At 33.2% G+C, this 13,419-nt stretch overlaps 1 protein-coding gene across 2 annotated transcripts in view; it reads right to left on the bottom strand.

Moving 5' to 3' along the window:
- PCLO (piccolo presynaptic cytomatrix protein) overlaps positions 1-13,419 on the bottom strand; it is a 304,808-nt gene that overhangs the window by 111,044 nt on the left and 180,345 nt on the right. The window lies entirely within an intron of this gene.

Here is a 13,419-nt window from a genome sequence, read left to right as displayed (position 1 = left end):
TTCAAGTATTAGTCACAAATGCAGTTAGCTGAAAAATAATTTTTTCCCTTCGTTTAAAACTGATTATTTATTCTTACAACTTCTACAACATTAGAAATGAGTTTTGAAATCGAACACAGAATCCGTTACTAGGCTGGCTTATATTCTAGTCTGATTCTTAGGAGAAGTTGAAAAACTCATTTTCCATTCTGTTTAATATACAGAATACTATCTACTGAAGGTATGCCCAGAGTATTTGTGTCAACTATCTACAATTTAAGTGACAATGCTCATTTACCACTGACAAGTTCAGTCATTTGCTTCTATCTTCACATTGCTACTTTCACCCCCTAAAGCGGCTTGTCATTCCTATTTCAATCATGAAATGCTTAGAAATGAAATCCTCTCATTCTCACTGTCTTTTTTTTTTCCTCCCGAAGGAATAATCCTAACTAATTTCCTATTTAATCTTTCAAATTTTTGTGACTATTTGGGTCTTCTGATACCTTTCAATGTTATTACTGTTCAGTAATTTTAGCTTAATGCTTTAGTAACTTCGATATGAAGCAAAAAGAACTGACTACAAACAGTTCAAAAACTCGCTGGAATATTTAAAAAAAATAGATAAAGTATACTGGTGAGTTGTTGAATATTTTCAATTTTATTTGGTTAATTTGTCATACACTTATATGCTAAGAATCACTGGCCTTGAGAATCATACAATTTTGGAATTTCAGAATACATGAGAGATCATTTTGACTACAATGAAAATAAACTGATATACTCAAAGTTACCCAAACATTTAGTAACATATTCACAAACTGGATCTCAGCTTCTGGCTTTCTAGTTGCATATTCTTTACAAACATGTTCTTTTTTCTTTTTCCTTTTCTTACTAATAACCCAAAGACTTTAATTCTGCCCCTTTTCCCAATCACCAAATACTGAGGACCAAAAAGTAACAAAAAGTATATGGGAATTGTGTCTAATTAACTACATCATATTTGCTCAAGACAAATTGTACTGCCTTTTTACTATTTTCAGATTTCTTCCCTCTGGTTTTTATCTATTTTTCTGTTATCATTTTTTTTCTTCTCCATTTATCTATCCTAATTGTTTAACAGAAATCATTATCAGAAGCAATATCACTAAGATCAAGTAAGGTTTATGTGTATTTCTGAAATTTAAAATATTTAAATGCAAATTAACAACAATAAATGTTGTGAGTCTGTAAAATATGGTAGAGTGATTGTGATACTGCAGCTTACTCCTCCTCACAGAGAAATCTGAAGAAATATGGGGAATGGGAACCACAAAAGCATTTGTTTGGCATGTTTTTTATTCTCTCCCATCCTCAATTCTTTTCATTTTATTTAATAGCCACAATCAACTCAGAGTTGTTATGAAGAGCAAATGAGACCTCTGTGTTTATAAAGTATCTGGTACATATCACAGGCATACATTAAATATTATATCCTTGCAAACTCCCCTTATTTCTATTGCAAACTATGGACTTTTAATAAGTTCACATTCCAAATACTTAAAAAACTGTTTATTTGCAAAAAATGAGTGCACATATTATGCTTTTTAATAGCAAATTGACCGTAATAAAATGCTAATAGAATTAAATTTGAAATATTATAATTATTTCATAATTTCCCAAAATAATAACATACATATGTCTTCTACTTTTAAAAAGTTTTTTCCCAGTAACGTTTTCAGTTCTCTGAAAATATAACTGAGCTCAATAGGAGGCTGAAATTAGTGACTGTTTCTTTTCCTTGACTTGCATTTGGTAGATTTGGTATATGTATAAGAACTCAAAAATCTTAAATTTTCATCTGTACTACATGATTGTGGTTGTGAAATGATCTGAAAAAAGAGTGTTTAATTGTGTTACCCTGATAGTATAATGGCATTGCATACTACGAAGACATTTCAAAGTAAGATTTCTCCTTCCCACCAGACAAGGTTAAAAATACCCACTAGTTAATGTAACACTAAAAGGTGAACCTGGCAGAGAAAAAGCATGTGAAACAGAGGAAGTAACAATGGAATGGAACAAACAGAACGAAAGCAATTTCTGGGGTGGACACACATATTTTGAAAATTAAGTTTTTAAAATATTGAAGGTACCCATTAAATGAGTGCACATCTTTGTTGAATGAAAGAATGAAAAAATGAAAGGGTAAAGTAAGAACGTGTTGTGATTATTTAAAATAAAACTATGAATCAAGAATTGAATTTCCCAGAACTCACTGCATGTAATGTGGATGTATATGAAATCATAGGAAAAATGTAACTATGAGGAATTGAAAAAAAGGTTTGCATTAAGAGTAATGGTTATAATGACGTGAACTAGAAAGTGATAGTAGCTCTTACTGTTTACTGCTCATAAGTGATACAATTTCTCTTAATTTAACTTTATGTTTAAAAGTGTATAGTTCTCACTTGAGAGGGTGGGGGTAGTCAAGCTAACTTCTTTTGTCTTTTTATAAAATCCTAGGTCAAAGAAACATTCCAGGTATTGGGGATTTCAAATTTTCCTCCAGGGTTGCAAATATTTAATGATCCATGACTTGGGTTACTCAATATTTTGTGTGCCATGTATGTGAGTCATGGAAGCAAGAGACAAAGCTGGTTGGTAGAAGCTAGATACTTACTGAGTTAGCCTAGCTGACCACTCAGTCTCCACAAACTGGAAGAGCTTTGCTATTCTCTACTTGGTAACAAAGCTGCAGACTTGTCAAGGTCTCAGCCATATTCCTCGCAAATGACAGTAAGTGTAACACTGATAAAAAGCTTAGTCTCTGAGTTAAAGAGTTTCAATCCTGGTTCCACCTTTTACCAGCTGTGACACTTTTAGCAAGTTGTTTAAACTCCCTCGGTTAGTATTTAATTCTAATCTAATCAATATAATATAAAATAAGAGTAGAGAATCCCCCAACAGAGAATCAAAACAATATAACTGCTTAGAAAAGATCAAGAGATAAGTAAGTTTTTCATGATTAAAGGTGATGCAGTTGGAGGTCACGATTAGAGATGACAATAATCTAGAAAAGCTTGGTGCTTAATAAGACTTTCCTTGATGATTTGTTAAGTAAAAGTTGTTTTTAGACAGATCTGGAGCCCTTAATCTGAAAAAACAATTGGGCTAAATAACTGTCAAATACTCTAAAATAGCTATGCAAACAGCAGACCAAAGGAAAGGAACAGATAGTTCTAAGAGGAGAATGGAGGTTGAAGAAGTCTGGAAAAATAGCTCAGTTCAACTGCAATATCTGGAAGGAAACTGTGATGACAAGCAAACACACTCCAGGATAGGTTTTGCCTTCCAAAGTTAGATTACACAACATTCCTCTTGGGGGTATCCACTTATACCACGCATTTTACATGTTTAGTAAAGGAAATAATTTTTCCTTGTTCTGAGGTGTTGGAATTATTAATCAAAGTAACAAGAGCTAAGGTCTATAGACACACTATCCTGAGGACGTTAAATATAGGTATGTGCATTATCTCATTGTCAAAATAATCTAAGATGCATCTAAGGATGAGAAAAGTGGAACAGGCAAAAACAGATGCTAGACCAAAACTATTTATATGTAATAAATATGTCAAAATTCAATTGATTCATTTTATATTTAATATATATAAATATACAATTATATGTATAATATAAAGCCCTTGAAAGCTGTATCTATATTAAAATCTATATTAAATTTATCCATTTTCCTTTTTTTTTCCTAACAAATGGAAAAGGCTACCCTGGTTATTGCATACTGGTCATATTAATTCGAATACCATGTGAAATCAGGATAAACTATCAAACTGTAAATGTGCAATCACTGGCAATGACATGCAATTCAGTGCACTAGTAGCAATCCCTGTGGCTTTGTCAGAGAGAAAACTGTAATGGCCCAATGTAATTTCCTTCAATGATAATGTGCCAGTCCCCGTAGATAACATAGCAACAGTAGACACAATCTCGCAGGGCTTCGGCAAAGCACTTTACATTGTCCCGTGACACAGTTACCAACATAATTTTGGACATAAGAATGGAAAGTGATCATATACTTCGTCAGGGATCTGCATGCATGCAGACTATGGCTATTCATGGTCCAGCATCAATGTAAGTAAGTAATTACTGTTTCTTAACCTTGGTACTAATGGTATTTTTATCCAGATGATTTTATGTTGGGAGTGGGAGGGTGTTTTGTGCACTGTAGGATGTCCAGCGGCAACTCTCGCCTCTATCTGCTAGATACCATCAACACATCCTTCCTCAGTCATGTTAATCAAAAACGTTACTATGCATTGTCAAATATCTCTTGGGGGAAAGGGAGGCAAAACAGTCAGTGGCTGAAAACCACTGATGTAGGAGGATATACAAGATGACATTCTCAGAAAGAGGTAACTGACCTATTTAGTTTATCTACGGATGAAGAGAATGCTAGTATTTGTATGTCATAGTGCCTTAATCCGAGTGGAAAAGGCAGACTTGGATGATGCCTTGAAAAACAGAGTTCTTGGTATAATGAGTGAAAGAAAAGAAGATATTCTAGGTTATGGTTACAATCTGAGCAAATTAAGAAGGAGAGGAATGTATTAGAGTATTTTGCCTTGTTATAAATCTGTTAAACACTTTATTAGATAGGATAATTCTTACCTACTGGATCGACATGAATTAATACTCAAAAGATACTCAACCAAATTTTAAAAAGTACAGTTTTATGAGAGAACAGAGAAAAAAAAAAGGTGCCTACAACTATGAGAATGCCTATCAGTGTTGAAGATTAATTTTTCTAGCCTAACCCCATAAAAATCAAGGAAAATTTTCCACAGCTTCAATAACTAAGGGAAAATCAGAGGATAAGGAATTGCCAGTCTGTTTGAAAAATTATGTAAATGCTAGATCTTTGATAAAAGTTGCCTGTTCCTGTGTGTTCAAAAGAAGGATCAATGGCATAATTAAGATGGAATTATAAACTTAAGAGGAAAGGACAGTTATTTACTTTGAGAAATTAAATACCAGAATAACTAATGGAAATCAACTGGATACCCAAGCTCAATTTTAAAATCAAGAAATTCCTGCCATCTTAAAGTTAATTTAAGAAAAAAGAATCAAAACAGTAACAACAAAAAACACAAAGAGCTAACCGATATCTCAGTGGAAAAATGGAGAACAGTTTTATAGTTCACTGTACTAACTACTGAGATTATAAATAAGTGAGACATGGTCCCTGACTTTTACTTGCGCATTATAATACACAGAACTAGAGGAGAGAAACTGCTCCTGGGGTCCTTTGTCCCACATTATTGAAATTTTCCCCATTCAAGGGTTGTATTTATACTGAATATGGGAGTAAGTCTTCATCTGGGTAAGAACGCTACTTCCCACACATACCATAAGCTCTGACATTTTTACTTCTGCTCTACACCTTTGAGGGCTCTCTCTACCCCAAAAGCTACAGTTTCCAGTTTTGAGAGAAAACAGCAGTTGAATATAAAAATATTCAGCATTTTATCCCATGTATTGTATCATTAATAATGTGTTCCACCAACAGACCCATTATTTACCACCATCCCACCCCGACTCCCACACAGAGCTAAAACATTCAAAATGTTCAGTTCAAAGGGCTCAGAAATTTCTATTGCTTTAAGACACACAAGAAAAATAAAAGGTAACAGTGGAGTGACCTGTGAAAAATGACATTCTAAATGATACTACTCAGGAAAAAATACTTTAAAAACCAATAAAACATTTTAAATCCACTAGGCATTGCAATAGGGCATAGTGCCTGATACATATAAAATAAAGCCAACAAATTTCTTCAGCTAGAGCACTATGGAATAGTTTAAGAACTATTTCCATGAATCAAAATTCTAAATAAGCGATACTGTCATTGCTTTGAGAATATCATTGAATTACTGAAAAATATAAAGCCTTTTATCAATGAACAATCCTGAGTCTCTATGACCACGGGAGAGAATTTACCATTTGATGAACTTACTTACAAAACATAAAGAGATTTACAGACATAGGAAACAAATTTATGGCAACCAGGGCGGTAGGGGGAAGGGGGTGGGAAGGGATAAATTGGGAGTTTGAGATTTGCAGATATTAACTACTATATATGAAAATAGATAAACAACAAGTTTATACTGTATAGCACAGGGAACTATATTCAATATCTTGTAGTAACTCCCAATGAAAGAGTATGATAGCAAACTTACGTACAACTGAAACATTATGCCATACACCAGGTACTGACACAACATTGAACTGAACTATACTTCAGTTAAAAAATTACCATTTGAGAACGTAACTGAACATAATTGAAATTGTTTTTAAAAAGTAGTTTTCCTGTACCTATTGTAATAAATCTAGTAGCAAGAAAAAAGTGAGAAACCAAATGACAAGACTTTCTTAGTAAGAGAATAAAAACAAAGTCACAGAACATACTTAAAAGTCACACATGTTATTTCTCAAAGTCTGGTAGTAGAGACAGAAATGTTCTCCAATGAATGTTGTCAAAGTGGTACTCAATATTTCATCAGACGTCTTTCTGCTTTTCGTTAATGTGCCTCTTGTCCCAGTTTGTTTTGTTTTCTTGCTGAAAGTCATTGCTCTTGGACTGGGCGGCCAAGCAGAAAACTAGTTTCTACCTCACTGGACAGAAGGATTAGAGATGTCAGTCTGTGCACCACTACTGTCTTATATTTTCTGGACTGTCCCGGATAGATTAATTTCTTTTCTTTCCTAAAATCTGCATAAGGTACTTTAGGAAGCCCTTTTAGAAGCTTTTAAGGTAATGGTTTTATATGTAAGTATTTATTTTTCCTTCCTTCCTTCTACCCTCCCTCCCATCTATTTATCCTTGTCATTTCTAAATTTTACATTTTCATTAGAAAGACACATTGCTATGTGAGAATACAGATACACTTATGAGCTAGTTTGCTGCTTCATTCAATATTATGTTTCCTTGATCATTTTCCTAGGAGAGAAGAAAATGCTTAAAGGTACTGATGACCTCCTTTTCCTCTTCCCTTTAATTTCCCAATGTTCAGTTATTACTAAGTTTAAAATCACTCATTTTTTAGTTACAACTTAAAAAATTTATTGGGGCAGCTAAACGTGTTTTGCCTATATGCTCTCAGCTAAACAGAAAGAAGGCTTGATAACCAGTGAGTAGGAAGAGAAACAGAAGTATTTTAAAAGCACTGACTAACCTAAAGGCTATGAAAATATGCTAGCACAAGAATTAAAACCAGATCAGATCACTGGAAAATAAACAGAGATACCTACTATTCTCTCGTTTCTATACCATTTAACTTTTACATGGTGTTGCTGGAATAGGATGCTGAACGCTATGAAGAATTGTCTCACACTGATTCCTTCTTCAAGGGCAAAAAATCACTTACAGCTCTAATATGCTACCATGAGCTAAGGACTACATCCCTTCATCAGAATATATGTTAAGTGATTTATGGGAGCAAGCTGAAGGACAATAATAAAGCTAATAAAAATTTCCAAGAATGAACATGAAAACTTATTCTAAAACAGTAAGGTAAATCAAAACCATAAATTACATCTCCCCCCTTTTTTCAGCATTCATTTCTTTATACTCCAGCATGGTGACCATTACAGTATTGCCTGCCTGTGAATTATTTCATGTTGAGAACCAATCAGGGATCCTTAAAGAGGAATCAAAGTGGTTCCAATGCTTCCACACAATATTTCCTCATTTCCAATTCTCATCAGCAATCTCCCATCAGAACAATATTAACTTTATTTCAAATGCTGTAAAATGCAAATCTCTAATTATGCTACATTTCTGCACATGGAGTATTAGAATTATGATTGATTACTCTGTGACACATTTGCCAGAGCTTTAGATCATTAGCAATTTGAGAAATGACTCAATAACTACCTATCTAATGATAGGAGAAATATAATGACTCTTAATAGTGGCACAGACTTTACTAAATTATCTTGAGATAAAAAAGTTATTTTATATTTAGATTCCTGAAATGCCGAACTACAAAATCACAGGAATCTCTTTTATTCTTTTCTGTTTCTCTCTCATCGATCACCTCTGGCCTAAAACACAACCTTGGAACATGACGTTAAGGTAGTTAAGAACCCTTTTACCTATATATGTTTGCAGTAAATAAAAACAGTTCATCATAAACCTAAATCACAGAAATAGTTCCCTCAAAATTAAATAACAAAATTTCCTTGGCAAGTAGGCCTATGGTCCTTCTTCCATATAAACGTAGAACCTCTGGTTCTTTATAAGATCATACTATTAAGATCTAATAAAGGATGGCAATTAAATTAATAAGTAGCAAGAAATATTGTAGTGTCTTCTAAGATGATAAAGCTCACGTATGGACTTATATAAATATGACAATATTTTTATTAAATGTTATTTTAAGAGGTTACCTTTTCTTTTTCAATTCTCAATTTTAGAAATTCAGTTCCATCAGAATGGAGGTTTACAGATGGGTGAGTAGATGATTTTCCAAATGGATAATGAACCTGAGCTTACTGACTGATGTGCACGTGAGTGGATATCTATGGGCATCAGCTCTGGCCATCCATGGGAGGACTGGTTAAAAGCACCAGCAAAGAAGTTTTTTCTAAATACAGTAACATTGTTTTATTAGAAACATTTCTACCATTTTAATACCTATGACGCACTGAAGAAATTCATGCCCATTTACTCGTGTCAAAAGGAAAATTAATGTTGTGATGTCAGGTCTTTTTATGAAGCATCATAGAACTCTCTACAATTAGCATTAATTAATACTTTAAGCAGTGATTTCAGCCTTATCTCCTAAGAAGTAAATAAGCCATCAAAGTAGCCTCTAGGCCTGGAGACTAAGCTCTGTGATTAGGGCTGAGTTTTATCAGAAAAAAACAGTGGGGACTTGCCTTGTCGCTGACATGTTAAAATACACAACCTAATAGATCAGCAATTAAAATATGACCCAATCTATTAAAAGTAATTTATTCATGTAGTTAAAACGGTTTATCAAAAGCCCAAACAGTTTCTGTCTATATCTTTTTTCATTCACTTGAGGAGGAAGGAGGAGGAGGGAGAATGATGAATAATCACTTTTAGCTTCAAATCTATTGTTACAGAATGTTTATTCCCTCATGAGGGTTATTTATTGCTCTTCACAAAGCTAAGCTTTTATCTTCCATCTAACAAAAACGTTTCAGCCAAAAAAACTGAGGTAGTAGCTCTATAATTTAGCTTAACGATTTCTTAAATTGTGTTCAACTGTCACTTTTCTCAATTGTTTTAATTTGAATCTCTAGCAAATTGTTCTTAAGGTGAAAATAAAATACATAAAAATTCCCTTTGTTGATAGCTTTAGACTAAGTTATCTCAGTTGATTTAGACTCCATTTACCTCATGATACTTGTTCTGGTGCTCTCCTCATTCCAACCCTATGCATAACTCCAGGTACAGAAAAGGACCAAAAAGAAAATCCTGTTAAATAGTAGAAACTCATTTGCTACAAATGGAATTAATGCTGGGTGGAATGGAATTAACGTGAAGGTGCAAAGAACAGTGACTTGGATTTCAGACTTCTCACCATTAAAATATGGAATAAAATAAACATAAAATCTACAGAAAATAAATGGTTTAGATCTCTACTAAGCAACTTCATGAGTTATATAAGGCTATAAAAGTATCAACAAGTTTATGTATGTATGTATAGTATGTATAGGCCTGTATGTGTATTTTGATGTTAAATATAATGATAAAAAAAGTCAAACAACTATTGGAATACATTTTGATGCCACTATACACATTACACCTCCAAACTTTTCCAAATTTTTATATTACAATCATTTTCGTTTCTTGTTATTTCAGTAATAGCACTTGTGGCAGATTAGAGAATCTTAAATAAGTAGCAGTTATAAAAACATAAACAAATAATACAAAAGTGCATTTGTGTTCATTGGGAGGGGATGTATTTGCAAGAATATATAGGTAGCTTCATGTAGAGTCAGTTATAAACAGAACAACTTTTCAAAATGGGAAGTGAACTGAATTAAACATGTTACGGTAAAATACTTCAAAGCTAACTACCACTAAATGATGCTCTATGTTTTTAAACTGGGTTAGTAATAATCAGTGCTCTATTAATTCAGAACTCCCCTGTGTTAAATTACTATGTCTGAATATTTAGAATTACATTTTCAGCAAAGGACTTTCACTGAATGTTAGGAACTTACGTCTATTTCTTATAATTATGCTTAATGGCATATTTTAAAATGTAGATGTCTGGAAAAAATAATACAGATAATCTGATTTTTTCCCCTTCAGTCTGAAAAGGTTTGTTTTGAAATTAATCCTTAGATATTGATTACAATAAAATAGCAGAGGTTATCTACTGAACACTAAATTGATGAAATCAATTAAATAACCTTCTGGTTTGCACTGACATTGGTCTACATCTGTACATTCATTCCGATTTTTATCAGATCCTAATAATCAATCCTAAAAATTATTATTTTACTGCCATTTAGTTTGAGAAAGACTTCAATATACCATCTCTTATTTTATAATATAATATTAATACATAAAAATGCAAAATTTTAATCATAAATTAGAAACATGATAAGAAATATATTAGTAATGAAGAGGGTAAGAGCTACAGAAAAAATGAAGCTTCTATTATTTACAAAGCCAATCTTTAATATTTGAATACTTTTTTCTCATATACATAAATACTACCATTATAAAACAAACGATTTCCTCAAAGTCAGTTTTAATAGACTGGTTTCTTATGTTGTTTTCCAAAGAGAGTAATGAAAAACAACCCTAATAAATATTATTCTTCAAATCTCACTTGGCCATCGTAGCCATTGTTTCTTAAATCTGTATTTCTGACAGAAATAAAATTTCTCAATTTAGGTTATGGAAATTACTCTCAGAAATAGACATTAAAGGGTTCCAAAAATCTTAAAAACAGCTATCAAAACAGCAATCAGTGAAGCAAAACATATTCTTGTAAAAAATCAGCTCATGAATACCATCTGCTTTGCAATAGAATCCTGGCTTAAACTCTAGAACAAAAATATTTTAATAAGGAGTTTGTCTATTACTAAAAAAGCTTGAAAATTGTTCAGCAAGTCTAAATGTAGGACACGACAGCTTTAACAATTAGCAGCTTATGTCTTTTTAAGGCCAGATAGAGATGATAATACTTAAAATGTAGCTTATTTTAGTACAAAAAGTGGCATGTATCATTACTGACAAAATATGCTATTTCTGAAATGTATGTCTTTTTTTAATAGAAAAATCATTAAAATGTTTTTTTAAGACAGATAAATCTTGGGACGACAAATCTAGCTCCTAACAAATTCTCTGAATTAAGACTGTGATTTCCCCCAACGGATGTCACTCTCTCCCCTGATTTTGTAGAGAATGTGAGATATTAGCCTTCCTTCTTGAAGTTACTGATCATCTGGGGTCATTATGTAAATAGTCTCACTGTGTAAAGGAAAGAGAAGGGGCATGAGGAACACATTTTGGTGCTCTGGTTTATAAAAATGTAATAGATGTGATGTTAGAGATAATGCACAGATACACAAACATACGACATTGAAATAAACTGGACAAAGTGTACTGTCATCCATTCAGCTAGTGGAAGAAAAACACACAAGAGAGAACAGAAGGAAGAACTGTTACACGGGACTACACAAGAAGTGCATTGGGAGAATTGATAAGATTTTATTTGTTTTGCTTTGTCTTGATTTTTTGTTTCAGGTGGCAGTGAGGAATTGGTGACTCCCCCTAGACTAAAAGCAGTATGATGGATAAAGAGGTCTGTTCACTCACTAATTCATCAAATTTACTGTTATAGAGAATTTATTGTGAATTAGGCATCATTCTGAGAGCTGGGGATATAGCAGTGAACATAATAAACAAAAATCCTCACCTATAAATTCTGGTGGGGAAAGAGAGACCAGAAATGAAATTATAAAGGAACAGACAGTATTTCTGATAGATGGAGAAAAATCAAGAAAGGCATAAAGACAGAGTATTAGGAAGGTGGGTTGTTTTAAACTGGTCAGTCAAGGACAGCCTCATGACCCAAAAGAATAAAATGGTTACAGAGAACAGGAATCTGAAATTTCTAGAGAAGCACCATTACATACTCCACAAATTACAGAAGGCAAACAGTAACTAGAAGATCTGAGAATTTTTCCTACAAATCCGTAAAGTAAAGCTCTTTAATGATAGTCAGCAAATTTCTGCTGAGGAAATACAGAAATTGTCAAAGTTCCCCTGGGGAAAGGGAATCAGTATTACTGGATATCTACAATTGCCAGACTTAGTGATGGGAAGGTTTGTTACTTTCATTCAATCATTACAGATGATTTGATCATTCCACACCAGTGTCCATCCATTTTTAATTCTTTGGCTTCCATAAGACATTTTAACTGAAGAACTCCACTGATGAAAGTCAGAAAAACATCATTGTGTACATACTACTTTCATTAGAAAGCTTATTTCTTCCTATGATTTTTCTAAATCACAATGAAAATACATTATTGTCAAGCGGTTTCTAAGTAGGAAGCTTAAACCCATGGGAAGGAATAAATTTTAAATTCATTTTAGCTGTATCTCTTGGGAATTTTCCTGGAGAGCAAACTGAAGGGCTCAAGAAAAAAGGCGGTAATTTTTTCCATCTTTACTCATAGTTAAAAATTTATATCTGTAAAAGGAAATAGGCTGCAAGATAAAAGAGTTTGGTTATATAAAGTTGTCAAAAATAGAATTTGGCTTTGGGGCTGTGACTTTGATACCTGAGTGATAGGGTCTGGAAAAGACACAGGGGAATATTACATACCTCCATAAAATGATCTCAGATAAACCTCTGCTCCAGTTATGCCCACTACATTATTTTAGATTAATCAGTGCTAATTTAATGAAGTGAGTGTATAAAATATCTTAGGGGTAAGCACGAACTTAAAGTGCCAGGGAAACACTAACCAGACAATTATAGGCTCCTCCTTTGGAATTTCTGTGTCAAAAGACGTAACCATAGTTCTATGATGGGAAAACTCGATCAGAGTTAAAGGATCTCATGCCACATAGTTGAATTCCCATGGAGTGGGAATGGAATACATTTAAATCTCTGATGTTCCAAATTGCAGACTTAAGACAAATGTTTGGAAACTCCAGGAGGAGAGACTTTACCCATATGGAAGAGTTTTATAATAATGAAAACTCTCCAAAAAGCTTGTTACTTTAAAGTAAAGAGAATTACTAAGAAAAAAATAACTGAGTACAGAATGAGGACCAAAACCAAACAAATAAACCAACCAAACAACAGTCCACATTTGCCTGGGAACAAAATGGACAATATAGTGCTTTGATGTGTATTATGGGCTGAATTGTGTTTTTGCTTC

Source organism: Vicugna pacos, chromosome 7 (assembly GCF_048564905.1).
Source record: "Vicugna pacos chromosome 7, VicPac4, whole genome shotgun sequence".
Lineage (NCBI taxonomy): Eukaryota > Metazoa > Chordata > Mammalia > Artiodactyla > Camelidae > Vicugna > Vicugna pacos.
Note: the sequence above shows the minus strand (reverse complement) of the source record. Positions and strands in the feature narration are given on the sequence as shown.